The sequence below is a fragment of the Passer domesticus genome, chromosome 4 (assembly GCF_036417665.1).
Source record: "Passer domesticus isolate bPasDom1 chromosome 4, bPasDom1.hap1, whole genome shotgun sequence".
In the NCBI taxonomy this organism is placed as follows: domain Eukaryota; kingdom Metazoa; phylum Chordata; class Aves; order Passeriformes; family Passeridae; genus Passer; species Passer domesticus.
In genome coordinates, this window is record NC_087477.1 from 39,049,978 (window position 1) to 39,065,080 (window position 15,103).

General features: G+C 38.0%; 1 protein-coding gene across 1 annotated transcript in view; it reads left to right on the plus strand.

Moving 5' to 3' along the window:
• Positions 1 to 15,103, plus strand: part of FAM241A (family with sequence similarity 241 member A) — a 140,122-nt gene that overhangs the window by 99,325 nt on the left and 25,694 nt on the right. The gene's annotated exons all lie outside the window — the stretch shown is intronic.

Sequence of the window (15,103 nt, forward strand, 5' to 3'; positions counted from 1 at the left end):
TGGGAGAAAAGTGGAGGGATGAAGACTCATCCACAAAAAACAATACTTTTTTTTTCAGAGTTAGAGAAGAAATATTAGGAATCCTCCAGCTTGCCTGAGTACATTAAAAAGCAAGACATTGTGGCATTACTAAGCTTTGAGTAGACATCTTCTAAAGGATTATAACCTACTTAATCAACCTCTGGGAATGCAACCAGGCAAAAGGCAAAACATACAGTTATACTTGAGCATGACACTTAAAAATAAAGTGCAGCAGATTAAAGGAAGATATCAGAATGTGGCACATCTATGTTGAGATGCCCAGGATGCTTGGGCCCATCAATAATGACTCAAGATTGCATTTATTGGTAAAGAAGAGGACAACTACAAGTCTTAGGTCCTTTCCTTGCAACAGTCAATCTGGAATATGCAGCTTTGCTCCTTCTGCTGCCATTTCACGCTTCTGTCCCATTTTGGGAATGATCCCCTTCAGAAAGCATCCTATAACAAGGTGGCTCCAGGGTCACAGCAGTCACAGGGTGAGAGCTTCAGTCTTGCTGTGGGAGGAGCAATGCTGGAAAATCATTCCCTGCACAGATATTGCTGCACAGGGCATTGAGGAGAAGACAGCCAGCATGATGTGAGACCTTGCCAGAGCTGCTCACTCTGCCAGACTCTCTTGCTTTACAGCTGAGCTATCTCACCCACTGCAAACCAGGTGAATATAATTTCCTGGGAATTCTATGACAGAAACATTTCACCAAAGTCAGCACAACAGATCTGTTGCAAGCTGAGAATTGAAGTGAGTGTACTTCTTTTTCCCCTACTCCACTGCTATATTTCATTTCTTTGTCTAAATAATTTCATAGTCTGTGTCCCATGGAGGCACTGTTACAAATTCAGATGTTTTCTTTATATTTCTCTGTTCTCACTAAAGGATTCTCTGAGTGCATTCCAGATTTATCTGCAGCCTTTAAAGTGCAGTAAGGGACTATCAGTGCAGCTAATTTATGCTTGCATTTGTATTTAAGTTATCATTAGCATAAGGTATTAAATCAGATTATGATTAACTTGCTTTTGCAAACCTAAACCAGAACTTTCTAAGATCAAATGTAACTTACTACTCTCCAAAAAGTTATTTCCATATAAAGCATATTTATTAAATGTGCTGAACTGTTATGTAGTTCCTTTAAATTTATGAAAAGACTCAGAAACTGCTTGGCAAGAATACTTGAAATGACAATATATATCATAAATGCCTTTCACGCTATATAAAGAAGAGCATGCATAAAGAACAACTAAAAAAGTTTTGCATGTTCACTTATGCTCTGAGTATAATATAAGCCAAGCTAGCCTCATTTATATGAGGCCCTTTTTACTCAAATATATTACTAAGCTTTATTTTATCTGTTGCATTTTCATTATTTTTGGCCAAATCTGAAGTGCGAGCATTCAGGCTTCTAAGCCGCCTGATAGAGAGGAATTTAAGAATGGAACAACATTCAGAACTGGTGGATACATAACTTATTTTAAAAGATGGGCTCCTGAGCTAGCACAAAGAAGCAATGCTAATGTTGTGATCCTATCTGGAATGCACATGGTAATTGTCTGGACTTTTACTGCAAGAAAATTTTCACTTCTCTCTTTCAAAAGCAAGTGATGTCATATGTTGTTAATTTTGGCAAACACTCAGAGCGGTTTAGTTCTGAAACCTGCTACAACTGGCAAGATAAGCCATTAGGAAAATTATTAGAGCTAAGTGCCCTTTTACTGTCAAATAACGAACACAATTGGTTGCATGAAATCTTCAATTCCCATCGGTTCCTGTAGGGTTTTGTATCAGTGATGCAAACTCATTTTCAAAGGCAGGGTCTCCCAGCCAATGGTGGACAATAAAGCAGCTCTGTGGAACACCATTACTCAACAGTTACTGCACCCATGACTCTTCACCAGTGCTGTGTGACAACAATGGTTGTGTCACTGACTTGTCCATTTCAAGATGTGCTCAAACCAATATTCTGGATTTAAATGACCATTAATCAAAGAATAAAGTTTTAGCAGTGAATCTGAACTCACTCCCATATTTGACAGGTGACAAAGGGAACAGTAGGTTATCCGTGCCATTTTTGAGAAAACCCCAGTGAGATTGTTCTCCAAGGGAGAATGCATTGGCTAAGCTGTATAACTTAACATTTTCAAGACTTGACCAGTTCAATTGACCAGTTCATGGAGTTTTTCATTTTTAGAAAGGTAGTTGAATTTCAGCAGCAGCCTGGTATGTTCTTCTATTTCTATCCCATATTAATCTAATGGGATTTTCTACTTTTCTGTAGAAAAGGGACGTGCGTTATTTATGATTTGCTAGTGAAAAATAACAGCCTTGATGGAAAAATCATCTAGTATCTTGTGGTAGATCTGCCCTTCTGAGAGCCACAGTAGCTTCACAGCCAGGGTAACTGCTTGCACTACCAGAGGGCAGCTGGAGGGTCCATTAATGCTTGAGGTGTGCAAATGGCATCATCCCTAAGGATTGGTGGTAGTTTCCTTACAGAGTCCAAAAATTAAAAGGTTTTCATTATTCTCCATTGTCTATGTGAACATATGAATTTTCAAAATACCTTCAGATTATTTTTGTAGAAATGAATCCATCTGTAAACATGTTCTTTGTCTTAGTTGTACAATTTTAATTGTCCCAGACTGTCGCATGAAATAACAGGTGGCCAAGATGTAGTTGTATTAGGAAAAAATAGGTCCCTTGTGGTAGTAAATTGCAGAAATCTCCAGCACAAAAATAAGTGAACAAGTATTTGCAATAGACAGATTATGGATATAAAAGAGATACTGTCATTGATTTGGGATTAAAATGATACTAGAGTTAATGCTTACCCACTCTTTTCTTAGGAACAGGGCAATAAAGAAGATATGTCTAATTTTTTTTTAATTGAGATTATGTGTCAAATCTTGAAAAACCAAATCCAAGCTCTGTTGAACTCTGCAAGCAGAATCCATGACAGATTAATTTTTGGTATGGATGCTTATGAACATCACACACAACTGGACCCTCTGTAGCAGACTGGGTGCCCAGTGTAAGGCTGTTGGAAATTACATGACCTTTGTGCAACATGTACACAGCAGAAGGTGTGCAAGGCATGCATCCATACTTTTCTTTATAAACTCTGGATAGGAGTCTTCCATCTTCCTGGGAAGTTAACTCTTTTTCTTTGGCTGCTGAGAGGTAAAAGATACTCTGTGGGAGAATTCAAAAAAGGAAGCATTCATTTAAATTGAAAGCACAGACAGGAAAATACGTGACATCTATAGCACAAGAGTTTATTTCTAAGGGATTAGCTGATGAGATTTTTAGGAATAAATACAATGTACATTAGGTTTAGAAAAGGCTTTTCCCTAGATTACTATAAGAACATTATGCCATTGATTTCTGACACTGGATTTGTAAACTTAAAATGTAGTGTTGAATCAGTAAGCACAGCTTTCATGGAACTTAAAAATCATCTCATGTAGTAATTGTTTCAGCTGTAATTCTGACACCAGCAGAAGTGTGGGAAGTGTGATTTTTGTTCTAATTGTATGACGATTTGGCTGAACTTGTTAGTTTCAATGTAATTCCATAGAATTAATGAAGGTGCACTGGAAGAAAATTCTTTTCTGGTCTAATTTTCAACTGGATATTTATTTTCATTTTTTTTACCCAAAAATAATTGTGAGATGGCTGTAGTGGTGGCATCTACAAATGCTCATGCTAATTTAACACCTGTATCATATTGTGCACTCCTTGTTTTTTGTAAGGAGGAGGAGAACTCAAATACTTTTGAGATAGTCCTATGGTGATCATTTGTCAGAAATTAGGATTGACACATTAGATTGTTTATGAGAGTTCTGGCAAAAGGGTTTATGACAGCATCACTGAAACTACTTCTTAAAGCTGGAATAATTTTTTGCAAACAAGTCTGCTAACACATTTTAAGCTCTCCTACTTGACAGAACAAAAACCCTCCCTGCTTGGTCTTGGTTAATTTTTTTTTTCAATTTTAATGAAAAGAACGGTCATTTCCACATCCTGTGTGGAAATAACAATAACAATTCAATATTTTCAGTAATACTACCAGCAAAGGAGATGCAGGAGTGGTGTCCTGACACTGAAAACTCTCTTAAGATGTTTCTGTTTAGATAGTGCATAGTGAAAAGATAAGGTTTAAAGTACACACCCAGCCTCTTCCTGCATAGGAAAGCTAAACACTGTTCATACTGGCCTGCTTCTCAGGCTTATCTCATATTGGAAGAATATCTAGGAAAATGTTCTGTTTATAATCTTGGAACTGATGCAATGAAACAAAAGCCTGATGTTTCCTGCTGTTGCCAAGTCTTCACTGTCAAGATAGAGTTGACTTTTGGTAATGTAGAATCTGATCTTTCATAATTTTTTGATATATTTGATATATTTCTGTTTCTTTCATTATTCCTATTCCTTCTCCTCTTCCTTTAGTCACTGCAGAAACAGATATCAATCTCTATTTCTACATATGTATATGAGCCAGCCAAGGCCAGTGGTATTCTGGAGTGCATTAGGAATAGCATTGCCAGCAGGTTGAGGGACATGATCCTGCCCCTCTGCTCAGCCCTGGTGAGGCACATCTGGAGTGCTGTGTCCAGTTCTGGGCTCCTCAGCACAAGAGAGACATGGAGCTCCTGGAATATGTCCAGTGGAGGGCAACAAAAATGATGAGGGGACCAGAACATCTCTTTTATCCAGAAAGGCTGAGGGAGCTGGGCTTGTTCAGCCACAAGAGGAGACAGGGAAACCCCTGAGAGGGGATTTTATCAGTGTGTATAAATATCTAAAGTGGGGGTGCCAAGAAGATTGATTCAGGCTCTTCTCAGTGGTGCTGAGCAATGGAAGAAGAGCCAGTGGGCAGAAACTGATGCACAGGAAATTCCACCTGAACATGAGTTAAAAACATTTTTATTGTGCAGGTGACTGAGCCCTGGCACAGGTTGCCCAGAGAGGTTGTGGATTCTCCCTCACTGGAGATACTCAAGAACCTTCTGGACACAATCCTGTGCCATGTCCTCTGGGATTGCCCTGCTTGATCAGGGTGGTTGGACAAGGTGACTACAATTGTAGACCCTTCCAAACTTAACCATTCTGAGATCCTGTGATATGTATTCAAGTCTATGTATAAAAAACCTTGCAAAATCATCAGAACTGAAATTCCCTTCTCTGGATCAACTGTGCTGAGTTCATCCATCAGGAATGAGAGAACCGCAAAGCATAAGAGAACTCACAGACTCTTTGGAGGCAAATCAGGCAAAGCAGACCAGGCACTCTCTCAGTACCAGCTCCCAGGATACAGAGAAGGTGTTGGAGTGCCTGGCCCTCCCTCAGGATGCCACCAATGCTCTGAATCATTCTGACTTGCCAGCACATTGTTAGGAAATATTTATATTTCAGTGGTGTACAGGAGCACAACTCGAGATAAGGCACTATTGCACAAGGCTCTAAGGCAAACTTAGCAATAGCACACAGACTGCTTAGGAAAGCTCACATCAATTTAGAGAGCCCTCAGGAAAATCACTCCTGTAACAGAAATTACTCATCCTCTGAACACCAAATGCTCCGTTAAGCTCTGAGATGTGCAGTAAGACACAGTAATCGCATTTTGCCCTGAAGCATTTGGGAGTTAATAATTCTTGTAGAGAAAATCCACCTCATTCAATTCTCAGAGGAGCTCACTGTCCACAGAGCCATCAGATCAGTCCAGTTTTCATCTAGAGAAGTTGCTTCAGAGGGCCAGCAAGTATTTCATGCTGTATGCTGGAATGTAATTCTGCATTGCTCACTCATAAGAAGATAATAATGAACAGTGACTTAAGTGACAAGGGCCACAACAGTGATGGACAATATTGGCCAATACAAACTGGTAAGTGTGTGTGGGGTACAGAAATGTCACTCAGCAGCTCCGGCTTTGAGGGACACACTGCTTTCCATGTACACAATGCTGGGTCCCATTTCTGACTCCCAGCTGCTCCCCAGGAGAAGCAGGACCAGGCACAAGCTGGGGGCTGCTCAAATCTCCCACTGCTCTTGCTGTGAACAGGAAGCACTTTCTCTCACATCCATGACTCTGTACTTGAAGGGAAATGGAAATCAAGCTTTCACTGGCCCTGTAGCTCAGTTCTTTCTCTTTCAAAGTATTGTGAAGGTATATTTATTTAGTATTGTTTTAAAATTCAGATGCCTTAGTGACAGAAGCTTTTGACACAAATATTTGGAAGCTATTCTTATGCAAGCTTTTAAAACTTAACTTCTCCAGAGTACTCCAGGCATCTAGACAGATTTATTTCCTCCACATATGCTTTCTTTCTCTCTTTCTGTGTTCATCTCCCCTTCCCATGTTCTGTAAAACATATTAACTCCTTTATCCTGAAAGGTATTTACTTTCAACTCTTTCAAGAAACAGACCTTAAACTCCACAGCTACATCATCTAGTCTGTGGAGCTGCAAATGTTGCTATGCTGCCTTGACTCTATAAGGAGTTACAAAATAGATTTTTTTCCTCCTTTCCAATGACTCATTAGGAATTATTCTGTACTAACTATCTCCACCCACTGACTTGCATGTTTTATCAATAGTTACAAATATCCCGAAACAGTACAAAACAATCAAATAAATGAAGCTGTTTTCTGGCTCTTGACTGAGACAAAAAGACAACCATAATCAACCACTTTAGAGCAAAAGTAGGTTTATGCAACTGACTCTTGAATTTTCTTTCTAGGGTATTTTGTAAAGAGGAGGAAATGCTTTTAACTCACGCTGCCCCAGAGTTTAATTATTTTACCATTTCTTTGGATTTTAATGGTGTTTTATGTCTCCATGTATCTAGTTCATAAATTCTCAGACATTTTTTTCTCACTTTGGATACCTTTACCTCCTTTTGGAATGGGAGACCTCAGTACCATGGAAGTAAAAAATAAGCTGTTGCAGAAGAGACTGAAAGATTGATGAAGAACAGGAACTAATAAATTACATGGAGTGAGCATATCCTGCACTTACTTCACATAATTCTTTAAAATTATTATGATGTAATGATTTTTTTGTTCCATAAAGAGGGTTTTTGGCAAGAACATGCCTAGTGAACACATCCTAGCATTAAACCTACACCCACTCTTTTTTTTCTTTTTTTTTTCTTTATTTTTTCTCCTGGCAGGAACTGGCATTAAAAAAAGCCCTAAATCTGGGAATAGATATGCTGGAACTCACCACCACTGCTCCTTTAGAGGGTTAATCATCATTCAGGTAACCTTCATGCTGTCTAAAAACCCAGCCCCTGCAGAGCTGTATTATTTGAGTTATTTTGCTCAGGTGAGTGTTTCAGAGCATTCACCTCAGTAACTTGTAGCTTTCAGGCACAAAGCATCGGATTCTGCCAAATCTAGTAACTAAAGTAAATAAAGCTGTACTTAAAAAAACCCACAACTATAGAAATATCAGAGGTGGGTACCAAATCTGATTGCTTTTAGACATGGAGTAATCCATAATAGCAAGTTAAACTAACAGTTCATAATGCCATAACAGGAACTGATCTGTGCTACAAATGATAAGCAAATGGCAGTGGAAATGAAGCCTGAACGGGCTTGTTATGTTCAGCTGTAATTTGTGTAACTCTATGATCACTCTCTCTGATTTTGGGAGAGCTGTCTCAGTTCATCTGTCAATCATGCAGACAGGGGCATGGCATTGTTTCTTATTAAAGAAGCTTCACACATTGTGTCACAAATCTCACCTTTGAAGAAATTAAGGATATAAAGGCAGGCACAAAAGACCTCAGCTCCAGAGCTCCAAACAGGAGGTTTACATTGAATTAAGGGTGGAAATGGTTTGGGCCCTTCCAGAAGCACCATCTGTTTCTACGGCTGGTCATTGTTTAGATTATTTATGACCATAATTTTAAATTTATCTGGTTAACCTTTGGATAGCCTCCCAAAATAACTATTGACTCTTTGAGTTTTCAAGGTAATATATTAAGATGCAAGGGTTTAATGTTATTATTTTATGGAAAGAACCACAAGCATTTTTAAGTAATATATCAATACCTACAGACCCAGGAAATAGCTATACTATCACAGAGCACAAAGAACTGCAGCATCTACATTATTTGTTGTTCTTACCATGACCTATTCAGACTGAAATTTCTTCATGAGTAAAAACAAAGGACAGTTTGGGTGTTTTTTGGGGTTGCTTTTTTTTTTCTTTTTATTGGGTTTTTTTGGGTTTTGTAAGACTCCCCCTACAGCATCCGTCTTCATGTTATAGTTCAACAGAACACATGGCATGAAGTTCCTCCAAAAATAATAGAAAAGAAAAAGGAAATGGGTCTTGAGGACTCTTGACTTGCATCAGGTTAAAATGGATGAAAGGAGAAGAAAAAAAGTTACTTACATAATAGTGTGTATGACCTCATCCTGAACTATTAGAGGTGCTGGGAGCCTTTCCATTTTCCTTGAGAGATCAGGTCCCATAATTCAAAAACACTGTGCAAAAATAAGAAATGTACAAAGCCCTGGTAGGTTTGGCAAACATTGATCAAGGCTGGTTCAAATTTAGGTTGAAAATAAGCTAGTAGAAATCAGTATCTGTGGGAAAGGTTGTGTAAGACTGAGATAGGTTTAGCTGGAGGATAATTACAGTTTTTATGCTCGCTAAGTTATGCATACCAATATATTGACTTCAGAACTAAAAAGCATCAACTTTCATGACTTTGTTTGTATTTAAAGGGCAGAACTCCAGCTAAATGAGAACATTCATAGAATTTATTCTTCAAAAAGGGTGAGGCCACAATCTTCTGTAGCTTTTGGCTCCTCTCTGTGTAACAGACTAAAAACAAACCCTGAGATTAAAACACCTTACTGTTTTACTTTGGACTTTGTGGCTTATTTCCAGTCTTGGTCTAAAATTCACTTTGCGGTACTGTGGATGTAAACAACCCTGTACAAAATGTACATTAATAAAGATATTGGCAACCCTTAAAACAATTAATATATACTGCTAGGGAAAGTTAGTCTTTTCTTAGCAAAATAAGGATAAATTAAGGAAAGCTTTTTAGTCCTCCTAATAATGTACTGCATTCCTCTTCTCACTGGAGAAAATACTTTAATTTATTAAAATCTACAAAATAGCTTTCTTCCTCATTATCTCCTTGCATTCCCCTATCATTAAAAAATAAAATCAAGAGAGAGATTGCAGTACAGCCCTACAATAAACAGTAGTCCCAGGTATTTTAGCAGAACAAAAGAACATTAGATGAGGAATCTCAATAAAATATGAATTCAGGGCTCCCAGGTGGTATTGCAAAAAGATCAGATTGTTTCATTTGTGTGAAAAGCAGCCAAAATGCTGCATATCTATTCTTTTTGTTGCTTACCCAAATTCACTTTGGCATATCCTTTTTAGCAGTGAAGGCATTCAACCAACCATATTATCACATGAGCTGCTGAAGTCAAACACAGCAGGTGCAGCAAACCAGGATGACTGATTTCATTACAGCTGGTAGCTTCCCAAAATGCACTCAGTATTGTACCCTGTGGTCATGGAATCTTCTTTTTTGTCATTCTGCACCTATAAAATTAATTTGTCATATTAGACGCAGATTGAAATTTCCATATTCATCTAAAACATTTGCCAAAATTTCAATGAAATTGTTTCAATGTATATTAATACCTAATGAGAGGGAATAAAGAAAGAGCCAGGCTCTCTTCAGTCATGCTTACTGACAGGAGGCAATAAAGCATAAATAAAAATTTTAAAAAATTAAAAATTAAAAAAGAAAACACCAAACACCAAATCTAAGCACAAGAGCACAAGGAAGCTTCTTTTTACTCCAAGGTTGTCAAAAAATGGCATAAGTTGCCCAGAGGTGTTGAGGAGTCTCCATCCTTGGAGATTCTCAGAAGCAAGCTGGACATGGTCCTGCTTGACCAGGCATGGACTAGATGACCTCCAGAGGTGTCTTTTATCTCAGCCATTCTGTGATTCTCTGAAAAGGAACTTCTCATATATATTTATATATATATACTTCTCCTTCTCCTATATAATGAGTTCATCTCATTCAGCTCCAGTGTGAAATTCACAGCAGAGTATGAAGAACTTGATTATATTGTAGTTTTTTTATTCTAAATAAGATTCCTCAATTATTAAAATGTATTTGGTTACTATTCACAAACTGATAAGTTGAGGGAAAAAGATGGGGGAAGGTGTTATTGTCCTGGTGGTTGATCAGCTTCAAATAATGCATTTGATCCACAGTTAAGTGAATCTTTGAGCCATAATTTTGTTCAGAGTCTTGCTGATTTGATAAATAAAGAGAGGAGTGTTTTACATTGTTTCCTATGGTGCTGGGATGTGTTTTGAAGTTTGCTGCAAAATGAAAACAAAACAACCAGATATTGTTGCATGACTTAATCTTATACTACCGCCTAGTGGCTGAGGTCTAAATGAGTCACAGTGAAACTCCACTACATTTTATGTATGGGTAGGTACATAAGAGTTGTGTATGTTAATAGGATTGTCATTTTAAAATAAAATATTATAATATATTATATTATATATTAATTTTCCACACAGTAGCAGTGTTGCCAAATATAGTGAAGAGCAGAGAAATTCCCATGTTCAAGGACACTAGTATTCATGTTGAGCATAACCAGGGATTGAGCACACTCTTACTGTGAATGGGATCTCCATTTTAACATAGTTATAGTTTGAGATAGAATAATTTTTAAAAACATACTTTGTTGAAGGGCTTCAGCTGTGATATTTGATTTATCTATGTTGTCATCATTACAAAAAAAAAAAAAAAAATGTTACAAATGCCCCATAAAGAGAGTCTTGCATCTTCCTGGAAAGCTCTTGTGCCCCAAACATTCATGGACTCGGCAGTGAATAGTTTATTTTGCTCAGCTGAACAGATTCACGTACATTAAGCCTTCAGGCATCTATTTCATATTCACTGCTGAAATTCTTGTACCTGGCTAAGTTCACAAAATAAAGCCCATTGGTGTATTGAGTTTGAACAAGTAAATCCTTCAGGAATCCCAGGTTTTCCCATTTCTTCCAAACTCCATGCCATGGATCTTAGCAGGAATATACAACTTAGCAAAAAATCAGACTCTTGCAGAATCTTAGAGGAAAACAGGAGTAGTAAAAACTACTTCTGCAGCCAACAGTGACAACAGCTAGGTGGAGGAAAGGATTCCTCCTCAGGAAAATGAGTTTCCAGCTGTTTGCACTACATGGCTTTTAATTGTTGGCTTTCTGTGTGCCTGCCACCAAAGCTGCTCCTGCTACAACTGTCAGGTCTCTGTAGGGCAGGAGCTGTCAGGGGCAAGAAGCAATAGATGTGCACATTGTGTCTGGTTGTGGGTTTTGGGATTTTTTTATAAGCCAATGTATCTATATGTAGAGCTAGATATATAGAGATAAATTTAATTATAGAGACAAAATTAATTGCTTGATTTAGGTCTCTTCCCTAGAGGCTTTTGTAACTCAGGTCTTGCTGGAAGAGGAATTTTAGCACACAAGGTTAGACGAGGACAGTAAAAAAAATCATTTTGTCCACGAGGTGGCACTTGGGCATTGGGCTTCTATGTTTAAAAATCACGTGAAGGCAAAAATAAACTTCAGGTAATGATTATATGAACTGTAAGGTGTTATTGAGCAAGGATCTCTCTGTTTGTGGAAATGTAATCTACCCAGTTCTCTTCTAGGGAGGTTCTTTTGATCTTAACTTAGGGAATAGAATTTCTGTCATTGACTTAAAAGGAAGGTGACCTGGCCTCAAATAAGTGGAAGTATTAGGAAAACAAAATACCCTTGCAGTGTTGCAGGACAGACTACTTTTCTTGTCTCTGTTTGTTAGACAAGCTACATGAGTGATTGTGAATTATTTATATGTAATTCTACATAGAAGGGAAATGGAAAAGGTGACAGCCACTGAGTGGCACAAACTCAGAGTTTTGGACAATGAATAAGCCAAACAAGCAGGACAATTCAGCCTGCCAGAGCTTCCTGCAGTGATGTAAAATAGCCAAGCATAGAAATTTTAAACCTTTATTTTTGTTCTCTTTTAATCCCACACACCCATTGCTTGATGTCCCTTCTCCAGCATACCAGCTGAGAGTTAGGCTGAGGAATTGGTACAACATGAAGACATCTGTATGGCATAAATGAGGAAAAAATTATTTGTGGTGAGGGCAACACAGCTGGAATTTGGAGACTGTTCTTTTGCCAGTCATCTCTGCAACAAGTGTAGTTGAATGCTTTTCAATTTTTTTTTTAATTCTATTCTGTGCATGATTAATATGAGTATGTCTAGGTAAATGTCAGGTATGACATGCAATATACTGATGGAAGCTGAAACTCTTTATCCATGGAAATAAATCCACCTCATGTGTCAGCAGCCAGTGCACAGCAGAACTCCCAGCCAATACAGTCCTGGATAGACAACTTCAGATCTTACCACAAGATCCACTCAGTTCTTTCCTTGCTTTCCATAGAAATTACTTTCCCAGAAGCAACTCAGTGAGATCATAGAGAAGAGCTGCCAAGGCCTTTGTGCTAGGACAGGTCTGTGACACTGTTTCAGTTGGTAATTAAGGAATATTGCATTAATGGCATGGAACTACAGAAGAGCTTTTATTTCCTGACCAGCCAATCCACTTTTTGGCCTTATATTTCCGTTCCTTTTTCATCAAAGGTCATTTAGAACCATTTGTGGTTTGCTAGTCCATCTACTTTCCAGGCTTCCCAGAGACCTCACTATACTCTTTACTGTTTGTTAAAATAAGGGAACTTTCTGTCTCCTTAGTGCAATACATGTGCAACTATTGAACATTTCCTCAACCCTGTCTAGTTTTGTTCTGCTGAAAAGCTTGTAAGTGAACTGGAAAAAGGACAAGTAATGATTGTAAGAGCACTTACAAGAAAACAGTACATGAGGTATCTAGCTGTCTTTCTTAGAAAGAACAAAAGGCTTCATCCTGTCAATGCATGAAATTCACTTTAAAGTCTCATTTGTTTCTCTTAAGGAAAACTTCTTCCAGGGAATTTGCCTAAATTGGCTGTTCTAGGAAGTGCAATTGTGTGCTAATGTACACCATGCAGGAGGAATCTGGCTGACCCCATACCATCACTGGAAGCAGACACTGAACTGGAAACAATAGGTTCACTTAGTTTGTAGTCAAAGAAACAAGCAGGTCCAGTAATAAGCAATTCCAAGAAACATAACAGCATCCTGGAGTCATGCTGTTGCTACTTCTGATCTGAAACATTTTGCTAGAGCTCTCACGAGGAGTTTTAGCTGAGTTGTTAAATACAAATACTATCATGAAAACTGGCACTCATCTTGCCCACAAAGGCAGGGGTACTTATCTTAAAATCTGCTCTACCTGCAATGCCTTGCAACCTCATAATGGAGTTGTATGATTCTAATTATCCAGCCACACAAAGTGTTCGAGGGCCCCTGCACAGAGCTTCATTATACATCTCAGAGGAACTTCTTATGTCAAATCTTTCCACAAAGGAACAATTTCTAACCTTCTCTTTGCTGTTATCTCTGCCTCCCTTCATACCTCCTTTCTTGCTAGTTCCACCCTAGTCCTTACTTGTCCCTCAACCCAGAATTAGTATTAGAAAGATTTACAAAAGGAATTAGAGGGGAAAAATTCTTGCCTGTACCAAATAAATTCCAAAAAGTACTACAGGAACAGTACTCTAAAATTGAGAATAAGACTATACTTTATAATTATGGTAACCAAAACTAGGCCATTCACCACCCCCACCCCCCAATTTTTCAGCCTGTATTTCTGAGATGCTAAAGAATTTGGTTCCTGAACAGCGGTCTGATTAATTGCAAAACACCAATCTCTGAACCATGAAAAAGAAAAGAAATTAAGTAGTTGAGAGTTTTATGATTGTTTCTCCAAAAGGGAAAGAGGAGGGGAGAAAAAGCCAGGCATGAGAATGTGCTCCTACTGAGAAAGGAGGAGAGGTTGAGAATGAGAGATGATGCTAAGACATGGGCATACAGAAACATTTTAAGGTGATGAGAAGCAGGCAGTCCTCTGCATGTTTTGAGACTACTCCTAATGCCACTCAGTGCTGGACTCTGGGCCCAGGATCTCAGAGGAACCACAGTACTAAAGAATCACAGACCAATTTTCTTGACATCTCTTTCCAGGCATATATATTCTTTCAGATCTCCCTCCAAAGAAAAGAGATCACTTGGTTCCTACTCCAGTCCTGAAGTTGCAAATAACAATGTATTTTTCCATGCCAAGGCAAGGACTAAAAGCAAAATTTAAGTTTACATACATTTTTTTACAAGACTAGGGGTTTATCAATACTGTGCATCTGTAAGCAGAATACACCAGTAAGTTTCATAATGTCTATAATTTTGTCTGCCTTGATCAACAAAGGGTTTCTTATAGTGATAAGCACTATTTGATATTTTAAAGAATTCAGTGGTTTCACAGACTCACACATATGCCATAGCAATTTCTAAACAATTGCACAAAACAATGATGACCACAGTCAAAATTCAGTGCAGCTTCTTAGCACACAACCTCATAGTTTTATACTGTGGTTTGCAGAAGTGCCTCTCTATAAAGTTCATTAAGTTACAAAATCTCTCATATGGCATAAAAAGAAAAAAAAAACAATCAGACAGGAAGGATGGGAAATTCTAATTGAAAAACTAATGATCATATAACTTGATGAGAAACTCAAAATGAAGAAAATAAATGGGAAAGACATTGAATTGCGAAAATATGTTCATTTGAATGGGGTTTAGTTTAATTTCACAGAGCATGCATTTCCAAATGTTAAAGAACAGAAGCTTTAATAGATAATATACTTAGGAACAGTTCAGCATAACTTAAATTTTCTTAAAATTTCTGACATTTTCTCTCTAAAAAATAAGGACATTTTTGCTTTGCACAATCAGCCTTTGCTGCTTTGAAGCAACACACATTCTTATTATTCTTTTGCTTGATCACACCCTCACTCATATGATAGTGAAGAAGCTGACAGAACTTCTACAGTCAGTGAGTTCAG